At 35.7% G+C, this 16,662-nt stretch overlaps 1 long non-coding RNA gene across 1 annotated transcript in view; it reads right to left on the minus strand.

Moving 5' to 3' along the window:
- The window catches only part of LOC141500093 (uncharacterized), a 51,423-nt gene extending 40,611 nt beyond the window's left edge, over positions 1-10,812 (minus strand). The window contains exons 1-2 of the long non-coding RNA XR_012471835.1: positions 10,735-10,812; positions 5,660-5,721 (exon numbers count right to left, since the gene is read on the minus strand). This is a non-coding gene — a long non-coding RNA (uncharacterized LOC141500093). The remainder of the gene's footprint in view (positions 1-5,659; positions 5,722-10,734) is intronic.
- Positions 10,813-16,662: the final 5,850 nt, after the last annotated feature.

The following is a 16,662-nucleotide window of genomic DNA, read 5'->3' on the forward strand; positions in this document are numbered from 1 at the left end:
TAGCGATCAGAAAGTTTGAGCAGCAGAAATTGAAAATCCTTGTCCCAGTTATGCGAGGCCACAATGGTCCCCATTATGGAGGCACATGCCCTGATTTTTTAAAACTTCTTAAAAAAATAAAACTAATTTTGACAATTCTAAAAAAATGAATCAGAGTCAATGCTACAGGTAGACAAGAAATCTAGCTATCTAGATAGGGGGATGAATATATGATAAAGGACATTATTTTATCTACTTTTGTAGGGATGGACATAGTTTATTTCAGAAAAGAAAAAAGTCAGTTTACCAGGGCATGTCAAGATTTATCTTATAGTTGAGTTAAGTACCATATAGGGGTCATAGTTTTCAACAGCTTACCTAGGGCTTGTAAAGGATTTGTACTGGCTCTGGTAGGCATCCATCAAAGAAAAATTTCATATATGAAATTCTAATAGCCACAACTGGCTTTGCATCCCAATGGAGTGAATACATTACTAATGAGTGATGTATGCACACATAAATACATATTATATATATATATATAAAATATATATATATATATATATATTTCTATGCAAGTATGCATATGGCATGTGGTGATTCTACACCAAACAAAAGGAAAAGTTGAAAACCAAAAGTATAATTTACATAGTAATAGCAATATTCTAAAGATAATCATCTTTGAAAGATTTAATGAATTCTGATCAATACAATGACCCATCATAGCTTTTAAGAACTCATGATAAAAAATACTGTTCATATCTAGATAGATAACTCATGAACTAAGAATACAGATATAATTTTTCTTTTCCTTTTCTTGCTTTTTTGAGGAACATGGCTAATACAGAAATTTGGTCCAGAATTTCAGAAGGGAACACAGACAAGTAGCACAATATTGGTATTACTATGATAAACTTGATATATAGTTAAAAGAACAATCTATACATAATAGATTTACAGTTTCAAATACAATCCTCTTTAATTCTATTCTTTGTAAATGGAAATATTCATTTATTGAGGCTTTTTAAGTTCATAGTAAAATCTTTTTTAAAAAAATTGAATTTCCTGAAATCCATAACCAAACAAAAGCAGTGGATATAATATTTCAAGAAATTATTTTTAAAAGCCTCCAGAACTATTAGATCTAGAATTTAAGGTGAAAATAGGAAAAAAAAATCTAGTGATCACTTTTTTTGTTAAATAAAGCCAGCAATGACATGATATTTCTAAATCAAATAAAAAATAATACTGAAAGCTAACAGGAAGGAAGAGATAAGTACCAAGGAAGCACAGTCAAGAACACGTAAGATTTTGTAACAATTACCATAACAAATAAGAAATCTTGAAATACAACATAACAAAAAGAAAAAGGTTAAAACCAAGGAAAACATTCTGAAAAACTTAATATTAATACCACAAGATAAAAAAGATACTTTTAGCCAAAGTCTTTCAAAGCATTTCTGTGGGGGGAGAAAAAGAGCTGGGTAGAATTTTTGAAATATAAATTCAAAATGTAAGAAAAATTTTTTTTTAAATTAAATAATTTGAACAGACTAAAAGATGATCAAATGTTTATAGCCTATCAGGGGGAGAAAAGACCATTGTTTCTTTAAAATTCCAATATTTTCAAAAGTCAAAGAGACTAACTCAGAACTGAGATATAGTTTTGTGCTATCTTGTTTTAAGAAAAATAAAGAAAACAGTGGAGAAATAAAACATACAATGGCAACAAAGAAGAAGTAGAGGGAAAAACTTACTGTTTATCAAAAATAGACTGCACCAGAAAAAAAAGAGTATGCAAGTGCAAGTGTGGGAGTACAGACATATTTGAATCTCACTCTTATCTAAACCAGATAAAGTTGAATACAACACACAAAATTTAGAATCAAAAATATATTTTAAAGTTAAGGGATTGGACTAGATGACCTCTAAGACCCTTTCCAGCCCTGAATTCCATCATAATGTATATTAATTTCAAGTCCTTCTAGTCAGATACTGTCACTAAAATACTTAATTCTATACATAATACAGACTTTACAATTTTACATACAATCCTCTTTTTGTATATGGAAATATTAAAGTATGTTGATTTTTTCAAGTTTATAACAAAAATAATTTTTCATAAAGTCAGTAGATTTCCTACAATTCATTACCAAACAAAAGCACTGGGCATGGAGTCAGGAAGACCTGAGGTCAAATCCAGTCTCAGACATTTTCTAGCTGTGTAACCCCAGATAAATCATTTAGTCTCAGTCTGCCTCAGTTTTTTCAACTGGAAAATGGGAATAACAACAGTGCCTACCTGATAGGTGGCTGTAAGGATCAAATGAGAAAATATAAGTAAAGGGCTTAGCACGGTACTTGGAACAAAGTAGGTGCTACATAATATTTATTGTCTTCCCTCCTCAGAAGTGAAGCCAGGCCACACATCTGGAGGGGCACATATATAGAGGACTCATGAGGCCAGTGCACTCAAATCAATGGGTAATTTGTGCTTGGTGGCCCATATGTTCTGAGCATATTCTGGTGATGAGCCTCCTTCCCACTAGTCTTACATGGTAAGCGATGCTCTGCTTACTGAGACGTGGTTTTTATGCTGGGCATCAACTGGTTGCTCTAAGTGTTGTTCTAATGGGCACACTTTTTTCTATGCATTTCTCTATTGAACTAGATTCTATTAGGCATTGCTCTGCTAGATATATGAATGCAGAACTTGTCTCTATTCTCAGCATCCAGATTTGACTTAGAATCCACAATTTATGTGCAAAATCTCCCCAACCTTCCAAGAGAAAGAGTGGACTCTAATATCATTCAGCTTGTAGACAAGAGGGTTAAGCTTCAGCTAGGTGCTCACAAACCCAAATATCAGAAATGAAAATCACCAGGATATAATGAAAGGAATCTGTCAATTCTATGCCTTATTTATGATACATTTCTTTCTAGAATTAGGGTTCCAAACCTGTGACCCTTGAACTTAAAAATATTTTGAAAGCTATATTCAAGTAGTTTCTTTTATAATCCAATGTACTTTATTTTACATCTTTAACAAAATTTGTATGAGCAGAGGTCCACAGGTTTCACCAGCTGATGGCCAAAAGGGCCCATACAGAATGCAGCAAAGACTAAGAATTCATAATCTAAAATAATCTTCACATGTAAAGCTCCAGTTAGTCAGCTAAATAGAATTTGAGTCTATTTTTGAAACTTTAAACTTTCTTCTGGCTAATTAGGAGTAAAGCCTTTGGGGACCAAGACCCAGGGTTACAAAGTCCTCATTAATGCCGAATTCTTGAATGTAAAATAATTGTTTTTGTTCTTTTTACAAAGAAATGGGGTCAAGTGACTTGCCCAAGGCCACACAGCTAGGCAATTATTAAGTGTCTGAGGGCACATTTGAAGTCAGGGCCTCCTGACTCCAGGGTCAGAGCTCTATCTACTGCACCACCTAGCCACCCCAGGGATTGAAAAGCCTTTTTTTAGACAGTGGGGTTAAGCGACTTGCCCAAGGTCACACAGCTAGGCCATTATCAAGTGTCTGAGGCCGCATTTGAACTCAGATCCTCCTGACTCCAGGGCCGGTGCTCTATCCACTTCGCCACTAGCTGCCCAAATGTTAGACAGTTTTTAAGGCCTGATCTTCAATTTAGTAACAAAAGGGATATATCTGAAGTCTCATGTTTTCTTCAACTTCCCCTCTCCAAGACCATCTGGCCTCCTATGTAACTTCCTGCCTTCAATTATGTGTTTGCATGCCTCTATGTCTATAGAAAAATACATGCATGTATGTGTATAAAGGCATATGTCAATCATGTGTATATAATGTCCCATGAACATAAGCACATGCATGTGCACACACATAATGCAGAAATAAATACACATACATGAATGTTTATCTCTACAATCCATATGTATACACACATACAAATATGGCTTAAATTGGTTTCCTCCTCTATAATATATGTATGCATGAGCTGAAATATGGGTATATTACACATATATGCACAAGTCTTGCATGCTCATAAACATGCATGGATACATATTTGTCACATACATTTTTGTGTATAATTATAATTTATGTTATGAGTACATGTGATATGTTTAGGCATACATACACACAAGACACATGTATATGCACATGCATAATCTATATGTTTAAAGATATACATCTATTACAATGCAAGTAAACATACATAGAGATATATGTGCATATTCATGTAGATGCGTATACATGGATTGCTTATTGTAACCTTACACATACTATATGATGCATATATGTATCTAAGAATTATTTAAACCTTGGATCTGTTATAGGATGGGACAACTTTTGTACACTCTCATGGAGCAGCTAGGTGGAGCAGTGGATAGAACACCGGCCCTGGAGTCAGGAGAACCTGAGTTCAAATCCTGCGACAGACAATAATTGCCTAGCTGTGTGACCTTGGGCAACTCATTTAACCCCACTGCCTAAAAAAAGGAGTTTTTCCAATCCCTGGGGTGGCTAGGTGGTGCAATAGAAAGAGCACCAGCCCTGGAGTCAGGAGGACCTGAGTTCAAATCCGGTCTCAGACACTTAGTAATTACCTAGCTGAATGACCTTGGGCAAGTCACTTAACCCCACTGCCTTGCAAAAACCAAAAAGAAAAAAAAAGACTCTCAAAGACAAATAGGAGGTACTGGTATCAATGAGTGTACCAGGGGCCTCAGGGGCAATTGAAACACTTAAAATCTTTGGGAGAAATGATGACTTTCAAAAGATCCATATTTCATGTTGTTTCTACAATAACCTGAGCAAGAAAATCTAAGCTCAGTACAAAAATGAAGATAAAACTATATTAACCAAAAAGATATTGTGTCTTTGGTATTTTTTCTCATTCCATTAACTGACTGTCAGGTTTTTATGCTAATTGGACACTTTATTAATCAACATTATTGCTTTTTATGGTTTAGCCACATGGCTTTGACTAGATCATCTTAAGTTTCCTACTTAATACCAGATCCTCTTTTTGCAGTCATGAACCCACAGGACATGGTTGAGTTTTATTAGAACATACCCATTTATTAACCACCAATAAAGATAAGCATATCTAGAGGATGAAATATATCTTTTGAAAGGCCTGGTTTCAATTCTGAAAGGTTCTTTCAAGATGAATGATTCACACCCCCCCCCTTGTCCAATAGCTTCACAGAAAATAGCAAAGGATAAATTGGCCCTATTTGGGGACTAGTCCTAGAATTAAAGCTTTTGAAAAGAGAGGATGAAATTTGAATCATACCTCTTCTTCTTCTTTCACCCTTTTCTTTCCTTCCTCAAGGGTTTTCTGGTGTCCCCATTCATCTTACAACTACATTTTTAGTAGAAAGCATTTTAAGAGGTTCCCCCCTACCTCCTTTATTAGTCTATTTCAAACTCTAGAATTTGATCATTTAAATTTTCAAATGTTAAGTCAAGTTTAGAAAATTAAAAAACAATCCCACGGTCCACAATTTCATTACCAAAATGCTAATTTAACACAGTTTTGAACTCAACTGTTCCAAAGAACCCTGATTTTATAAGAAAATTTATAGGAAATTTCCACTGATCCATTAGAAAGAACCTTTCTGGAACTTAGGAAACAACAGAGATGCAGCTAGGGAATGTTGTAAGAGCACTGTATTTGGAGGCAAATTAAGTGATACTTACCAGCTGTTTCCACACAGGTAAGTCACTTTATCTTACTGAGCCTCACTTTCCTCTTCTGTAAGCTGTAAAATAATAGATGTTACAGGTTATTTCTGTGAGATGATCATTCAAAATCTTTCTACAATACTTCTAGGTCCTAAAATTTCATCATCATGAGGACTTGCTTCATAGATACAAATAACCACATTACCCTGGGAAGTGTGATAATCCCTAGGAGCTATTAGAATAAGAAATTTCATCATCCTGAAACCAATGCATTAATTATTCTATCTAAACTAACAGGGTCTTATAAATGTGTTATTATTACCAATGCCCAGTTCCTAGGGCATAAAGCTGCACAACTATATAACTATGTTCTAATCAATTTGGAGACACACTTCCACTGATGCAGTGGAAACCTAAAGGCCAGATTTGGTATTATGGACTCTGCTAAACAAACCTTCTTAGATTTTTTTGGGGGGGCAGTAAATATCCAGGCTAGGGAGAGAGGGAATATAAAGGTGACTCTACTGATTTACTCAAACAAGTGACTGCATCCCATTTAAAGTAAATAATATTTTGCTACATTAACTGGGTGAAAAAGAAGCAAATCAATCTTGATCACAGGTTTTAGACGAAGTACAAAAAACTGTGGGGACAAGGTTCAGATAGGCTGAGAAAGTTTGACCAAACCCTAGGAGGTCATCTATAAATTATCAAACAAAATGAGAATGGAATCATTCTAGAGTCTGGAGCAAGCATGGTGTTTTACTTGAACCCCTTGAGGAAAAATCTAGCTCAGACTTAGTTGAGGTCTCCTCCCCCTACTCTGCTTTGGCCAGAGAAGGTTGTTTTGAACTTCAAATGGTTGAGAGGATATTGGAATTCTCATCAGTGTCCTAATAGCAGCACCCCTGAATTGGGTGATAGCAATTAATGCACTGAAAGCCAAATATAGACTGGAGGCAGACTCATAATTCCACAAGGATCTCAGCAAAGAAGCGATATCATGTCTAAAAGGAATTTCTTAAGTATTTCATAAATTGGAAAAAAAGAATTTTTGAAACCTAAAACCTTTGAAACCTTCACCACATGTTCTGTCATGGCATGAGTTCACTTTGCTCTAGGCTCTATGTACATAAAGAAGAGCACGTCAAAAAGTTTTGGGATTTTTTTTGGGGGGGTTGTCTGTAAAATACTAAATTCCCTCTTCTAAAAGCTATTTAAGATTGGATGATTAAAATTATTCTCAAATGACAATATTGAAGAGAAAGCACTGAGAGAACAGCCATCCTTACTCAGAAATCCAAAAAATCTGTGAAAGTGAGATTCATGATTATTATATTCAGACATATAGCACTTATATGCATAATACTTGAATAAAGAACTTGACATTTATCCCAAAGGAAGTTATTAAATAAGGATTATTAAATAAAAGAAGGATTAAATAAGGAAGATGAACAAAACTATACCTTAAGATCATTTTCAATACTATGATGGTAAGATTTAGAGCTAGAAGGGACCTTAAAGATGTATAGTTCAAGCCCTCACTCTACACAAGAAGAAAATTAGGGGGAAGGCACAGCCAAGATGGAAGAATAGAGGCAGGAACTGAGCCCTCCCAAATTCCCCTCCAAACAACTTTACAATAACGCCTCAAAACGAACTTCAAAACAGTTGAACTGAGAAAAGATCAGGGTGTTACAATTTTCCTGCCCAAGATGACTTAAGAGGTCGTCAGGAATCATCTGTCTCACTGGGGGGATGACCTGGAGCTAGAGGATAAAAATGGAAAAAAATAAATGAGATTGATGCAAGAAAAATTGTGAAATGAGTCAATAGCTTGGTAAATTACTGAAGAAACTAATACCTTAAAAAAACAGAAATTGTTCAAATGGTAAAAGAGACACAAAAATCTAGTGAAGCAAAGAAACTTCTTAATAAGTAGAATGGGTTAAAATGAAAAGGATACACAAAATCTCACTGCAGAAAATAATCCTTTGAAAATTAAAATTGGTCAAGTGAAAGCTAAAAACTCCACGAGACACTGAAAAAACTAAATGAATATAAAAGAATGAAAAAGAAGAAGAAAATGTGAAATATCTCATTGGAGAAACAATTGATCTGGAAAACAGATTCAGGAGACATAATTGAATTTTTGGACTACTTCAAAGCCATTATCAAAAAAAAACCCTAAACATCATATTTCAAAAGATTAACAAGGAAAATTGCCAGAAATCCTAGAATCAGAGAGTAAAACAGAAGTTCAAAAAATCTACTCATCATCACCTAGAATAGAACCCGAAAGAAAAGTCCAAAGAATAATATAGCCAAATTCCAGAGCTCTCAGGCCAAGGAGAAAATAATGCACAATTTAAATACCGTGGAGCCAAAATTAGGATAACACAAGATTTAAAAGCTTCCACATTGAAGGATCAGAGGGCTATGAAAATTATATTCCAGAGGACAAAGGACCTAGGATTACAACCAAGAATACAACTAGGTGGTATACCAGTCCTAGAGTCAGGAGCACCTGAGTTCAAATCTGGCCTCAGACACTTGGCTGTGTCTCACTAGCTGTGTTACCTTGGTCATGTCACTTAACCCTGATTGCCTTGCATCTGGGGTCAACCTCAGCTGTCCTGAAACATATCTGACCAATGGGCCCAGATGGCTCTGGAGGAGAAAGTGAGGCTGATGACTTCAGTCAGCAACACCCCCCCACCTCAAATCCAATTCCCTTGTTTGTCATGGCATCACTTCCCTGATATCAGGGTCTTCTTAGAAAACGAAGAACAAACATCATCACCTACCCAGAAAAAATAAAGGGACACCAGAACTGAAAAGAAATTCTGACTTCCAATTACAAGATTAGAGAAACATAAAAAGATAAACAGGAAAAAACAATCATAATGGATTCAATAAGATTAAACTTTTAACTTTCCTACATAAGAAGATGATACTTGTAATTCCTATGAAGTTTCTCATTATTATGGCAGTTAGATGGAGTATACTTAAATAGAGGATATAGGTGTGAGTTAACTATGATGGGACAATTTCAAAAAAAATAAAATGAAGGGGTAAAAAGGAGGGATGAAATGTAAAAGGGGATAAGGAAGAGCTAGAAGAGAGTTAATTATTTCACATAAAGAGGCACAAAAGAAAGAGGTTTTACAGTGAAGGGGAAGATGGGGGTGGCAGGCAATGCTTATATTTTACTCTCATTGAAATTAGCTCAACAAGGGAAAAGGACATACTCAGTTGGGTATAGAAATCTATTTTACCTTACATGGAAATAGGAAAGGAGAATAAAAGAAAGGGGAGGGAGTTCATAGAAAGGAGAGCAAATTGTGGGAAGTAATGGTCAGAAGCAAAACAGACTTTTGAAGAGAGACAAGAGAGACGAGAGAGAGAGAGAGAGAGAGAGAGAGAGAGAGAGAGAGAGAGAGAGAGAGAGAGAGAGAGAGAGAGAGAGAGAGAAAATGGAGAAAAATAGGATGAAGGAAAAAACAGAGTTAAAAAGCATAACTGTGAACAAGAATGAGATGAACTCATCCATAAAAGAGAATTAGATATTGAAATGGATTAAAAACTAGAATCTAACAATATGTTGGGGACAAAGAAACACAATTGAAGCAGAGAGACACACAAGTAAAGATAAGGGACTGGAGCAGAATCTATTATGCTTTAGCTGAAGTAAAACAAACTGGGAAAGGAATCTCAGACAAAGCAAAAAGCAAAAATAGATCTAATTTTAAAAAATAGCAAGGAAACTACATTTTTTCTAAAAGGTGCCATTGATAATAAAATAATATCAATACTAAACACATATGAACCAAATGTTGTAGTATCCAAATTCTTAAAAGACTGAAATGAGCTACATGAGAAAATAGACAGTAAAACTATACTAATGAGAGAAAATCATCTTTTCCCCTCTCAGAAACTGATAGATCTAACCAAGAATGAAGTTTCTAAACAAGAAAGAAGCTAAGGAGATTAATCAAATTTTAGAGAATTTAGATAATTGGATATAAATTAGTGCATAAAAATCTCACAAGCAAATGCATAAAATCAGAAATATTAAATAGATACTTTTCAAATTTTAATATAATAAAAATCACATGCAATAGCACTAGCAAATGCATAAAATCAGAAATATTGAGTGTATACTTTTCAAATTATAATATAATAAAAATTACATCCCATAAATTATATTCAATAATATAATAAAAGTTATATTAAATAAAGGGCCATGGAAACATAGATTAAAGAAAACTATAGCCCAATCTTACTAATCAAAATTGATGCAAAAATTTTAAATCAAATGCAAGGTAGAGCACAATGATAATATCACAAAGACTATATACCATGGCCAACTAAAATATATCAGTAAAGGTATCAATAATAAAAATAACAAAAACATACATTTATTTCAATAGATGTAGAAGAAGCTTTTGAAAAAACTGCAATCCTCATTCTCATTAAAAACAGAAGAAAGCATAGGAATAAGTGAATCTTTGCTTAAAATGCTGAATCATATCTAAAACCATAAGCAAGCATCCCCCATAATGGCAGATAAGCTAAAAGCCTTTCCAATAAGATCAGTGGTGAAATGAGGACACCCACCACCACCATAATTTTTACACAGTACTAGAAAAGCTAGTTATAAAAAATAAGAGAAGAAAAAGAAATTGAGAAATTCGAATAGGCCATGAAGAAATAAAACTTTGACTCTATGAAAAGGATAAGAGTATTTAGAGAATCCAAGAGAATAATCTAAAAAACTAGTTAAAATAAATAACCTTGCAACATATAAAATAAACCCATATAAATCACAGTATTTTATATACTATCAATTAATTCTAGCAAGAAAAGTTAGAAAGAGACATTCTATTTAAAATAATTGTACACAATATAAAATTCTTGGGAGTCTACCTGCTAAGACAAACTCAGGAATAAAATGAACACAAAAACAAAACATTTTTACACAAATAAAGTCATATCTAAACCAAATATTCCTTCCGTGTAGGCAAGTCAAGCGAATATAATAAAAATTACAATTATATCTAAATTAATTTACTTATTTAGTGCCATACCTGAAATGATTTTGTGGAGCTAGGAACAAAAAGCCACCACGTTCCTCCGTAAGAAGAAAAGACCTTCACAGGAAGCAGTTGAGAACAATTAAAAGGGGAAAAGGGGGGCGGACATTAATTACAAACTTGATTACAAAGTTGCAATAATCAAAACTAGCTAGCTTCTAGAAAACACAGGAATAGATTAGTAGAAAAAGATTGGGTACACAGTATACCATACAGGATGAACACTGCAATCTAGCAGAATAAACACAAAGATTCAAGCTCATGGGACAAGAAATCACTATTGATAAAAAAAATAATAATAATAACTGGGAAAACTGGAACGCAGTATGGCAGAAACAAGTCATAGGCCAACATCTCACTTAGTATATATTCCAAGATATGGCCAAAATGTGTATATGATTTAGATATAAAGGGTAATATCATAAGCTAATAAGTGGAGCATGGAATATTTTATTTGTCATGTTAATAGAAAAGGAAAGAATTTATGACCAAATGAGATAGAAAGCATTATGGAATATGAATTAAAATTTTTTAAAAAAAGGTTTTTCACAAACAAAATCAATTCAATCAAGATTAGAAGAAAAGCAAGAAACTTGAGGGGGGGGTTCTTATAGCATGTTTCTCTGATAAAGGCTTCATTTCTCAAAAATTTAGAAAGTTGAGCCAAATTTATAAGGATGTAAGTCATTTCCTAATTGACAAGTGATCAAGGCATTTTTCAGAAGAATAAATTAAAGCTATCTATAGTTATACCAGAAAATGCTCTAAATCACTGATTAACAAAAAGCAAATTCAAACAACTCGGTGGTACCACCTCAAACTTATCAAGTTGGCTAATATGGCAAAAGAAAAATGACAATACCATTTACAATCTATACCACAAAAAGATCAAAGAAAATGGAAAAGGCCCTACACGTACAAAAATATTTATAGCAGCACTTTTTATAGTGGTAAAGAGCTGGAAAACTGATAGAATGACCATCAACTGGGGAGTGGCTGAACAAATTGTGGTACATGATTGTGACAGAATGGTATTTTGCTATTAGAAATAACATGCAGGATGCTTTCAGAAAAATCTAGAAAGACTTCCATGAACTGATGCAAAATGCAGCAAGTAGAATCAGAACAGTGTACACAGCAATAGCAAAATTATATAATGATCAACTGTGAATTACTTAGCTATTCTCAGTAATACCATGATCTAAGAAAATTCCAAAAGACAGATGTGGATAGAATCCCAGAGAAAGAATTGAGGGAATCTGAATGCAGATAGATGTACAGTTAGCTTGTGTGTTTTTTTACTTTATTTTAATGTAGGTTTTTTTGTTTGTGTTTTCTTTCACAACAAGGCTATTATGGAAACATGTTTTGCATGACAGCACATATATAATCTATATTAAATTATATGCCTTTTCAAGGAGGAAATAGGGGAGAAAGAAGGAAAGAATTAGAACCCAAATTATTCTTTTAAAATAATAAAAACTGTATACCATGGAAACAATGCAAAGACTGGCAAACTGCCTTTTGTGGGGGGGTGGGGGAAGGGAAGTAAGATTAGGGGGAAAATTGTAAAACTCAAAATAAATAAAATCTTTTAAAAATATATTAAAAACTAAGGGGCAGGGGTGGCTAGGTGGAGCAGTGGATAGAGCACCGGCCCTGGAGTCAGGAGTACCTGAGTTTAAATCTGGCCTCAGACACTTAATGATTACCTGGCTGTGTGGTCTTGGGCAAGTCACTTAACCCCACTGCCTTGCAAAAACTAAAAAAAAAAAAACCCAAAAAACTAATGGGCAACTAGGTCACACAGAGGATAGAGTATCAGCCCCAAAGTCAGGAGGTCATAAGTTTAAATTTGATCTCAGTCACTCAATAATTATCTGGCTGTGTGAATTTGGGAAAGTCATTTAACCCCAATGCCTTGCAAAAAACAAACAAAAATATTTAAAACAGTTTCATATGTAATAGGAAAGAAATAAAATACAAAAAATATTTTCCAAAATGAAGATGAGGTCCAGTAAAAAAAATTATTTGCCCGAGGTTATGCAAGTTAATAAGTAAAAAGCTGGGATCTGAATGACTCAAAATCCAGTGTCCTTTCTATTATTTCATGCTTATTCCACCCCATTGGTTCCAAGCTGTAGAGGGCAATTTTGAATATTTTCATCTATCAGATTAGATACTGCTGCTAGCTATGTATGATTTACCAAGTTTGTGAGCTTGCTTTCATATTTTCAAATCAGTAGGTTAATGAGGACTTTGTGGGCAGCTAGATAGTATGATGTAATCTATCCACAAGACTTAGAGTGAAGAAGACCTAAATTCAAAGTTTGCTTTAAATAAATACCAGAAATATAACTCTGGGAAAGGCACTTAAAATCCCTCAGACTCAGTTTCCTCACTTGTAAAATGGGGATAATAAGACTAATTGCCTCACAGGGTTACTAGAAAGCTCAAATAAAATAATATTTGTGAAGCACTTGGCAATTGTGGAAACAAATGCTAGCAATTCTAGGTAGAAGGAAGAGCATGAATAAAAATACAGAGGAGGGAAAGCACAGTATCCAGGAATGACGAATGTTCTCATTTGGATAGAAAAGAGGATTTCTAGAGAAGAAAGAAAAATAGGATTTGGACATGTGATTTTCTTGTCACAAGCAACTTCCTCTTCTAAGTCAGGAACCTCCTCGTCCCAACAGATTCTCGGAAACTTAAGGCTGTAAAGAATTGCTTCGAATACTGTAAGGTTAAGTGACATTTCCAAGGACTACTGGCTGCCAGTATATGGAAAATGTAGGGCTAAGGATGTGAGAGGTATTAAATATGAAGAACAGAAAAGGGTTTTGTGGCTACATGAATGTGACAGCTAAGGGAGGGAAAGGTCTCAAGGAAAACTAAGCTTTCACACTTGGATGAATGGGAAAATGAAAAAGGGTTCAATTCTTCAGAGCTGGATTAACATAAAAATGGATGAGTCTGGGTCTAGAAATGATGAGTTGGAGGGGCCTGTGGCACATCCAGACAAAAGAGTTCAGTGGACAATTGGAACCGGAGCTTAGGAGAGTGGTTGGGGCTGTTGAAGGTTTAGGAGTCATGGGCTTAAAGAAACCATGTTCTTTGAGAACTGGATGAAAGACCTGGAGAGACTTAGTGTAAAGAAGAGAAGAGTCAGAGAGGAAGGAGATTGTCAAGAGACCTCTTAAAAGCTGACATGTGGAAGAATGATTTGTCTTGGCTGGTCCCAGAATTAAGATCAATAGGTGGAAGTTGGTGAAAATAAAATTTCAGATGGATATAAAGGAAAACCTTCTTAATGATTAGAGTTGTCCCCAAGTGGAAAGGGCTGCCTCAGGAAGAAGTCATGATATTCCCATAAATGGAGATTTTTCAAGAAGAGTCTGGTAGGGAGGAGTTGATATAGAGAAGATTCATACTGTAGGAGAAGGTAGGCTAGATGACCTTTGAGGTTTATGAATTTGCCCTATGATGCAAGTATCTCAAAAGTGAGAAACAGTAGAGAGGAAAATGGCAAGGACACGAGACAATACCTCAGAGGTATGGCAAAAGAATACTTTCTCTGTTTGGAGTCATTGGGACTGGGATCAGGTCTCAGCTCTGCCACTTCCTACTCATATGATCACTTCACCTCTCCTGACTTTGATTTCCTTATCTGAAAAATGAAAGAGTTGAACTAAATGATCCCTAAGGTCCCTTCAACCTCTGATCCTAGGGTTCTATCTGCCAACTGGTCAACACAAGCCTACATGGCCACTTAGTGCAGAGCTCTGTTATTATGGATTTTGCACTGTATCCATGGGGTGAGGAGCAGTGAAGGGATGTTGAGAGAGAGAGATGGGAGATACTTCCCACAGTGCCCCTTTCCTAGGGAGCCCTATGTATGCAAGACCAAAATGCAGGTCCCTATACCCCTATGCACAAGTAGCACTGATGCTGTGTAGAGTTGAGTCCTAAAGAAACAGTATTTATGGTGCAGATGGAATAAAAATCAGTGTCCTTACCTTTTATAAACAGTTGGCTTTTTTCCTAAAGTTGTTCTTTAACATATGGTCCTTTAAAAAGAAGTTTTACCAATTGGCCATTGGATTCAATTTTCCTAAGTTACTTGACCCTGATGAGGAAGTTCATTCTTTATAATTGTTTTTTCTGCTTACCTCGGAACTCAAAATGGTTTCTGGCAAATGATTGCCATTTTTAAAGAGTGAAACAAAGTGTGACAGCATATCTTGGTTTTTCAGGGAGAGTGAGATAAGGAGCCCAGAAGATATGGAGCCTGCCCTAAGGAGGAGGGAAGGGAGTCACCGTTCAGGAAAGATAGATGAGAACAATAACAACATCAATAGCAGAAGTAAGAACACATGGGCACCATGCAGCAGCAGATGGAGAGCTGCCCTGATTCATTCTGACTGAGTGATCCTGGACATGTCACTTCCTCTCTCAGGGCTTCAGGACCGAGAAAGCACAGACCTGTAATGATACTTTCCTCAACCAGGAGCCCTTTCTAAAAAAGGGAATTTCAGATCAAGGCCCTGGGTCTATCACTTTAGGTACTCAATTCCAGTCAAATCAGACTTATTGCTGTTCCACATCCACCCCACACCGCCATCTTATCTCTGCCCTCCAGGCCTGGAACAGTCCCCTTCCTCAAGTCTGTGGGAATCACTAACTCCAGTCAAGGCTCAGTTCACCTGTCATTTCATCCACATTTTTCCCTTTTCTGATTCCTCCAGTTGTTGATGTGCCCTTCTGCCAATCATTCTGCTGCCTGCTGCTGCTACTGGGACTCACTCTCATTCTCTCTTTCACATTCTCCTCTCCTTAAAAGGTTCCGGAGATAAGCTTTTAGGACATCAGAACAATTTCTATGTTTATTAACATCATAGTCCCAAGGCCATGAAATTAGGAGAAGGTCCTAAAGTCTTCACTAACAACATCTTAAAACTGTAATCCCCTCCTCGTCCCTGACACCATCACTCAAAATGGGTAAAACACTGATTTTGAAATCCAAAGATCTGAGTTCGACTCCTGCCTCTGTAACTCAGTGGTGGTGTGATCTTCATTAAGTCCCTTAACAATCCTGGGCCCCATTTCTTTGTTTAAAAAATTGAAGAGGTTGGACTAGATAACCTTTATAGAGTTTACTAATCTAAGGATCTCATTTCTCTTCTTGAGAGCAGAGGCTTTTGTTGCCTTTGAATCCTTAGGCAATAAACAAGTATTTATTAAAGCCCCACCATTTTTAGGCACTGTTTAAACATTGAGGACAGAAAGGTCAAACAAAACAAGCCTGGGTCCTCCAGGAACTCATAGGGAAATGGGAGAGAACAAAATGCAAACAGATAATGTTCCCATAAACTACACATAACATAACCTGGGAATAAGCACAGAGGGAAGGCAGTGAGATTAAAGAGGATGAGCAAAGACAGTCTGAATGAGCTAGGACCGGAACTGAGACTGGAAGGAAACCAGGGAAGCTAGGAGGCAGAGAGAAGAGAGAAAGTGATATACAGAGAGAGAACCAGAGAAAGAGACAAAGACAAACAGAGACATCAAGAGACCCAAACAGAGAGAATGAGGATGTCTGGTACAAGGAAAAAGCAAGGAATCCAGGGTTACTGAATCAAAGCACATGGAGGAGAATAAGGTATTAGAAGAATTGAAAAGTAGAAAGGGGCCAGATTATGAAAGGCCTTGAAAGCTAGAAACTTTTACCTTTAATCATTGAGATAACAAGTTGGATTGGCATAACCACACCCGAGCAATTTGCTAGCTGAGTTAGTGATGGACTGGACTGGGGAAAGACTTCAGACAGGAAAGTCAATGAGAATAGTGACAGTATCAGAAAATAGGGTATGTATGGGAGATATTGTGAAAGAAAAAAAGACAAGACTTGACAACAGATTG

Source organism: Macrotis lagotis, chromosome X (assembly GCF_037893015.1).
Source record: "Macrotis lagotis isolate mMagLag1 chromosome X, bilby.v1.9.chrom.fasta, whole genome shotgun sequence".
Classification (NCBI taxonomy): domain Eukaryota; kingdom Metazoa; phylum Chordata; class Mammalia; order Peramelemorphia; family Peramelidae; genus Macrotis; species Macrotis lagotis.